The sequence below is a fragment of the Ptychodera flava genome, chromosome 19 (genome assembly GCF_041260155.1).
Source record: "Ptychodera flava strain L36383 chromosome 19, AS_Pfla_20210202, whole genome shotgun sequence".
NCBI classification, from domain to species: Eukaryota; Metazoa; Hemichordata; class Enteropneusta; family Ptychoderidae; genus Ptychodera; species Ptychodera flava.
The window spans coordinates 4,650,088-4,657,791 of record NC_091946.1 but is presented as its reverse complement, the minus strand read 5'-3'; positions in this window follow the sequence as shown (position 1 = coordinate 4,657,791).

Genomic DNA, 7,704 nt, shown 5'->3' with positions numbered 1-7,704 from the left:
TTCTCCAGAATCAACAAAACCGATTCGACTTAAATTTGACATGTAACATCTTAAGTGTTGTCTCTTTCAAGTTTGCGAAAGGCGTTTTGATCGGTCACGTGGTTTGGCCGCCATATTGGATTTTCCGTAATATATTAAATTCCAAGTGAAACGTACAGTAACTATTAGATGATGTTCAAAATCCTACTTTTGCAAGCTCGAATTTTGCACATAATATCATTAGTGCAAGATTTTTCAACCATGTTAACCGCTTGGGCCCCGCCAACGCTGCTTGCAGCTTAAATTGTTGTTGTTCTTTTTCATTCATTGATAAACTTCAAGTTTGTTGTTAGTATGTTGTATTTACATTGGATGAAACACAAAGTGTGTTCCCAATCTTAAGCCCCACTAGCTGTATCTTTTAGCATTATTTTTATGATTTTACTTTCAAACTAAAATAAGTTTGTGACAATGTAGTCATTTAGGTCTGTGTACACACTGCTGGGGCTATATATGCAATTTTGAACAAGATAAAGATTACACTGCGATTAAATGTTCGCCCAAACATTAAATCACAGCCCCATGCAGAAAAGCTAAAACCCTTGATACTATGCATATCTGCATTTAAATCTTCATATAAACTGCACAGAGTAGTCCAATGTAATGCATAGGGGTGAATGTTTTCAAGTATGACATTGTATGTTCTGATTCCTTTTTAATATTACCAATTTTTGAAAATGCCAGGAAATCAAAATGACCGTTATAAAATTTTAATTTACATGTCAAATGTTTCTGAAAGGATGGTTTCCTAATGCAGTAAAAGCTCATATCTCTTCAGAGGGTAGATTTCAGAGAGGAAAGAATAGGTAGATAATTTGAGGTCAACAAATTAAAGAGTTACAGCTTGTGGGGCTTTAAACGATGCATTACTTTATTTCACCCCTAAATTGACTGATCCTTAGCTTCGCTTTACATAAAAAGAGCCTGGCAACAGGTTCATATAAGTCAATTAAGTTTGTAGGGGGGTGGGGGGGTTTTGGGGAAACTAAGGGAATTAAGTTTTTTATCCTACATTGAACTTTTGACATTGCCCCTTAGCAATACAATTATTTTGACAAAATGTCACGTGACCTCAATGACCTTTGACCTCAAATATATATATTTGTCCACAACTCAGTAACCACAAGTGCTACACCCTTCATATTTGGTATGATGGGACACCTTATGACACCACATATTGTACCTCATTAATTATGCGCATGTCTAATTCTGAGCAAGCCAATAGAGCTGGATGTCCGATTTTGGTATATAGGGATAACTATAGGGTAGAAATCTAAATATGCCCATCTAAATATTAGACATCTACCATCGAGAACAAAAAAAATTGCTGTAATTTGAATATATAAGGAGTTTCAGCAATTTCCACTATAAATAGAGAACCCCTGCCTCAAACTCCACAAAAGTTGCTAGACATATTTTGCTCTTGTCATGCCATCGCTTCGTTTAATAACCAGTTAATCAAATGCCTAATTGACAGGAGGAAATTCAAGACCATATTTGAATAGTAGTATATATTGTCCTCAAAATTACTCTATCACGGCCCAAGTACTCATTGCCTTCAGCAATACTGCCTTGTTATTATTATTATTATTATTATTATTATTATTATTATTATTATTATTATTATTACAAGTTTAGGGGCTATAAGTATTATATAGAAATCTAATAACAGTTCATTGAAGCTGTGTGGGAATTCTGAAAAAGAGGTGTTGTATATTTTAATTTTGTCAATAGGGGTGACTTCCAATCGTATTACGTGCAGCGCAGAATTGTGCATCATACGGAGAGAGGGGGATATCATTAAGCCAAGGGGTAATTAAATGCTTGTCGGAAAAGTGACACCAAGCAGTTTACGCGATACCAGCAGGCCTAGACTTTTAACTTTTGTGCGAACTTACGGATACACGTTCAATCGGTTCAATTTAATTTTGTTTTTAGTTTTCTTCCATCAAAAGTCACGACTATGAAAAAGATTTCCAATATAAATTAAAAATATCTCTCTCTCTCTCTGCAGTGAAATTGCTATGCTGCGACCACCGAACGAATATTTTCCATACAGTAGGGGTAATATTAAAAGTTCATTTTATAAATCTAACTTAACTGCTTAAGTTAGGTCTCAGAACCCCCCACCCAAACCCCAACTCTAATAACTGACCTAAAATTGAAAAACATCTCAGACACGTATCCTGTACTAATTCTTTCATAAACGTACCAATGTACAATGGATTCATTCTGATGTATACTTTAAAACTTATTCAGACTTACTTCGTAAGCGTCATATTGGCATTGCAGAATAAACATTTTTCTGCATTTCGCATGTTTCGCCCTGGCAGTGTAGTCTGGCAGAAACCCTGCGATTCGCGTTCTTCTCTGTCGGAACACGCGCGCGCCCTTCAGAGACGCGACACGAATCCCAGAGCATGCGCAATTGAGAGTGCGTGGCGTGACAGTAGAACGTCTCCGATCTCGCGCTATCGTGTCGTTGTGAGCTTTAAAAATGATGGAATTTGACAGAAACTGGAATTACTGCAGAGAATACTTTTAAGGATATCACATGTGAGTGTCTAAGGTACCAAGTAGGACGTTTAGGAAATCCTTTGAGAAGTTCACGCCGCCTGTGGCCATTTTGTAAAGTATAAGCTTATAAGCTTACGTAACTCAGCAGCGTATACTGTATACAGTATTTCTACTGACACTGTACATATTGCCGGAACATATGCTCTAGAATTTTGCGTTTCACGTCGTCCAATCATTCAGATGGAAATGCCGCTCTAAACAGGGTGACAGACTTTGGAATGCTAACTCTGTATAACAATGACGTAATTTAACAAGAAGATATTTGTATTCGAGCATGGCTACACTACAGTTTTTGATTCGAGAACTCTCATCATGGACCGTGGTTGTATTCAACAATCGAGAGGGCTAGGGTGAGTTGAACTTTTTCCTGTGTCCATGTAGCACTTGTGCAAAAATATGCGAATCCACAGGCCTTTGGCGAATCAATAAATGCGTTTTTCACCAAGCTGAAAGGTTGAAAGATGCGTCCGTCACTTTGGGACGAGCTAGATAAATGCATGCAGTCAAACCCAGCTGGGCACAGAAATTTGCCATAATATGACTTTGTTCTGGAAATTACGAAGACAACCGGCCGTGCGGTGGAACTTTGCAACAAAGTTTCAATATCTGAACTGGCATACTTGAATGGCAGACACATGAAACGCTGGCCAATAAAAACGCATTCTCGTCGCATTTTGATAATAATGTATCAATCACAATGACACAGAAATTATGCCTCCTCCCGACAGAAGGGCCATGGTTTATCTTTAGCCCTGCTATGTCTTAGAGCTGAAAAGGCCATGTTGTTGTCAGGTCGTCATGGCGACTTTTAAAATTTGCATACAACTCTGAGGGTTAAACGGGTTGTTAATAGGTCACAAAACTTTTGAGTCCCACTGTCGTCCATTATACCTGTTTCCTTGGGTATTAAAGGTGTGCAAGTATACACATCAAAAGACTAGAAAATTCACTTCATAGGCAGAATCTTGTAAAATAGCCTTTTCTTCTCTGGTTAACGAAAAAAATTAATTATTAATTAATTATTAATATTATAAATTAAAATTAATTAATTTGAGACACTAGTAGAATTAATTTTAGCACATAAAATTAATTTGAAGGCATAAACATAATTCGATGCATAATGAGTTAGTACTGTACTATATAACACTTATTTGGGATGACTACATGAAACAAAATTAAAAATACTTCAAAAATTATTTCTGGTCTATATAAAATTAATTCTAACACACTAAAATTAACGGAAAACATAATTTTGACCAGAATGGCCCCAATATATATTATGTTTACTATTCATCCTAGAATGAAGGCAAAGAAATTACAATTATTTTTATTATAGAACAAATTTCTAAGTTGTTACTTAGACATCCATAAAATAAATAAAAAACAGTGAATTATGTTTTAGCATAGACCCTCTCGAGGGTCTATGGTTTGAAATAAAAAAAAACTGTGGTTACCAAAATTTTTTACCAAGGCAACATAAAACAAAAATTAACATGGAGTTCATGCTGTGATAAATACACTTAGGAGAGCATTTGCATAGTAACTGGGATTACTTTTAATGGAATTTGGAAAAAAATTGAAATTTTAAAATGCAAATAGGTTACTATGGAAACAGGGCAGTAAAAATGGATATCATATTTTGTCTTTCTAACCCAAAATAACCCTTTGGTATAATATTTCTGTTGATTACTGGATTTTTACACTGGATATTTGGTCTTTCTAACCCAAAATATCCCTTTGATATTACACATTCTATTGATTCCTGGATTTTAGATGGAATCTTTAAAAAAATGGTAATTTTTACTCCTGATGGTTGCCATGGAAACATCTCACATTACAATGAGTGTGATATTTTTGGTGTGCTAACCAGACAAACCCTTATGATCAAATTTTTACATCAATCAATTGTTCTTTAATAGTAATTAGGGAAAAAGTAACATTTTCAATCCCAAAATAGTTACCATGGCAACTCGAAACATTAAAATAAGTCTGGTTTTTGTGTTCTCTGACCCGAACTCCCCCACTAGATAATTTTCATATCAATCAAAGTAACTTTTCATGGGATATTACAAAAACTGAAATTTTCAACCCCTAAAATGGTTACCATGGAAACATGGGGCAGTGAAATCGATATCATATTTGGTCTTTTCGACCCAAAATACCCTTATGGTGAAAATTTCACGGAAATTGCACCTATTATTATTCGCGTTATTATTTCTATATAATACTTATATTAATTATTATTGTACTTGGGCCTCAGCCCAAGTACATTTGTTTTCATTCCGTGGGAAAAAACTGTAAGGTATAACCATTTTCTGACTGAGACCAGGGAGGGCAAAATGTCTTGGCTTTATCTTTCTTGGCATAATAAATGGCGTAATGATGTTAACTGAATGGAAGTGCTGCTCTCAGCCAGTCTTGAATAAGTGAGATGTGAATATTAATGCTTCTCTATCTGAGTTTTTGCCACAAACTCTTCTGAATATAATCAAAATGTGCATCGAAATGCAACAATTAATGCACCCTCCGTTTCCTAGTCGATGGCACGACCCTTGCTACACCCACTGGATGAGCCAAAGTGGGAGGGGTAATTTCAGTTTGGTCGAACAGGAGGGCTCGAGACCAGAATTTAACATTTAAACTTGAAACATGTTTAATCGCTGACAAGATGTGGACTAGTGTTAATCAAAGTAAAATTGTGAAAAGGAAAGGTTTTATATCCCGGCCACAATAAAAACCATTACGACTGGAAGCTGTACCCCCAGTTGAGAATAGTAATGCCCACAGCGATGGAGAACACTTATCCTTGAGCTGAGAAAACCAGACCATCATTTCGAAATAGAGCTGCAGATTCGAGAAGCTCGTTCAAAATAGCTAGGTACACCCCATAAAGGGGTGGTTTCGAGTTTTGAGGGCAAATTTCGCCTCCTTCATATAGAAATCGTACGTTTGTTTTTCCAGGAGAACACACCATTGGACACAAAATTTGCATGTAAAGGGGTCGCCAGTAAGCACGTGGTCAAATCTGTCATAAGAAACAATATGAAATGTTGGGTAAAGCCAGTCTAAAATAAACTGATTTCAACTTTTGTGTTTTGTAATTTATACCACTGCAGTAACATTACCTTTTTTGACAACATCACACAATGTAATACGTTTTGAAACTGAATACTCCGACGTATTCTGTGTCTCGATCCTCCGCTAAAAAATACGGTATGCCGATTACCATGTAAGGAGATGATGACGTCAAGACAGATTTGTAGTGCGTTTGGTCCTGGATGGTGCACGAAGTTTTGTCAAGGTAGCTTGTGTATTTATTTCCTAAATGGGAGAGATTAGGGTCGATCAAAACGAAGGCCGAAGAATGTTATGATACTCTAAGCGAGCTGAACTCTAACGCGAATGGTTGGATAATTTGGAGGATGTCTAGAGTATTGAATTTCAACTGCGTCACAAGTTTGCGAAATGAGTATTCCGTCGAACGGTCAACGAACGATATTTTAGAAATCTGGAGACATGGCACATCACATTTTTATTTTAGTATTTTATATTTTACAAAAGATTTAAGAAGCAATGATTTTGTCGAAAATTCTGAAAAAAATATAGGAAAATTTGATCGCGAACACATTTTCACTTGGGGTCAATTAACCCTGCGTACGATGCTGTGTGTTCCACAACAGCTAATCGCCCCGCTCACAACAGCCCTGCAAAGACCCGTACGTAGGGTCGGTGACTTCAAATCCATTTTGGGACTTGACGTAAAAAGCCAAATTACTGCCGAAATTCAGCGTTCTTGGGCCCAAGTCGTATCCCAGCCCACCTCAGCAACTCGATTGCTTCCAAAAATGACAGTCTTTTATTCACTTCTCGTAAATAACCGTCGATGTCGGCAACTCTCTCGCTAGCCCTGCGTACGATGCTGTGTGTTAGCTGTAGCACATAGCATCGTACGCGGGGCTAGGGGTCAACATGCATGGGGTCGCAGCCATGTTGCCTCAAAACTTATTTCTGTCTGCATTCAAAACTCAAAAATGTCGGATATGAACCTGAAAAATCGATGCAATTTTGTCAAACTTCGGCGAAATTTCAGCCTATAGACAAAATTTCATCCAGATAAGGTAATTTACTGAAATTTGATCGACTAATAATCCTGAGCTTGAACGTGACAGCTCGCCTTCCTTCTCCGGAAGTTACGCATCCAGCTGCCCATACACAGTTGCCCATATGGCCAGGTTTATGAGATTGTTTTCAAGCGACGGCGGCAGACTGTACGGGGCTCTGGATATGAACCTACTGCCGGTGTAGCTGTAACAACTGTTGCGTTGTTTTTAGTGCCCACGGACGAAGTCCTGGGGGAGTTATAGGTTTGGTCATGTCAGTCCGTCCGTCCGTCCATCCGTCCGTCCGTTCACGCAGATATCTCAGACATGCCCTGGTCAATTTCTTTCAAACTTTGCACAAGAATAGTACCCAACCCCATACAGATGCACGTCGATTTGTTTCACAATGCGATCGAATTTGGCCGTGTTAGAGGACTTTTTAGTTTACACCTCCATAGACTCCCATGTATAAGGCAGTTCTCCATAGACTCCCATGTATAAGGCCAAGAAAAATAAAAATTTAGTTTCTCATCGTATTCATATTGCCTAAAGGATGCCACTACGGGGAAAAACGCACGCTATTTGTTCAGTACAGCGCCACCATCGGTTGAGCGATGTCAAGCGCAATCAACATGGCAGCGCCCAGAGCGGTTTTGTCAAATGTGGTCAGCGCTCTAAAAAATGCAGAAAGAGAGACCAGGAAGGAACGTTTGAGTATGACAGAGTATGTCGCTGTACTGAATTCGTTTTTGGAATTGCAAGATTTGCCAAGAGTGTTGTAGAAAAGAATCTAGGCACCAGGCAAGAGTTACATTGGCGAACACGTACCCACCCAATCTTCGCTCGAGAGATGATTCATTGGAATAAGGCTATTTGTAGCAGATTGCTTCTCAACCCGTCTGTGCGATCACCCTGGCAAAACACCTTCACTCGAAATCTCCCAAAGGAAGTGTTTTGCATGGTTGATAGGTATGCGACCCGTAACAGC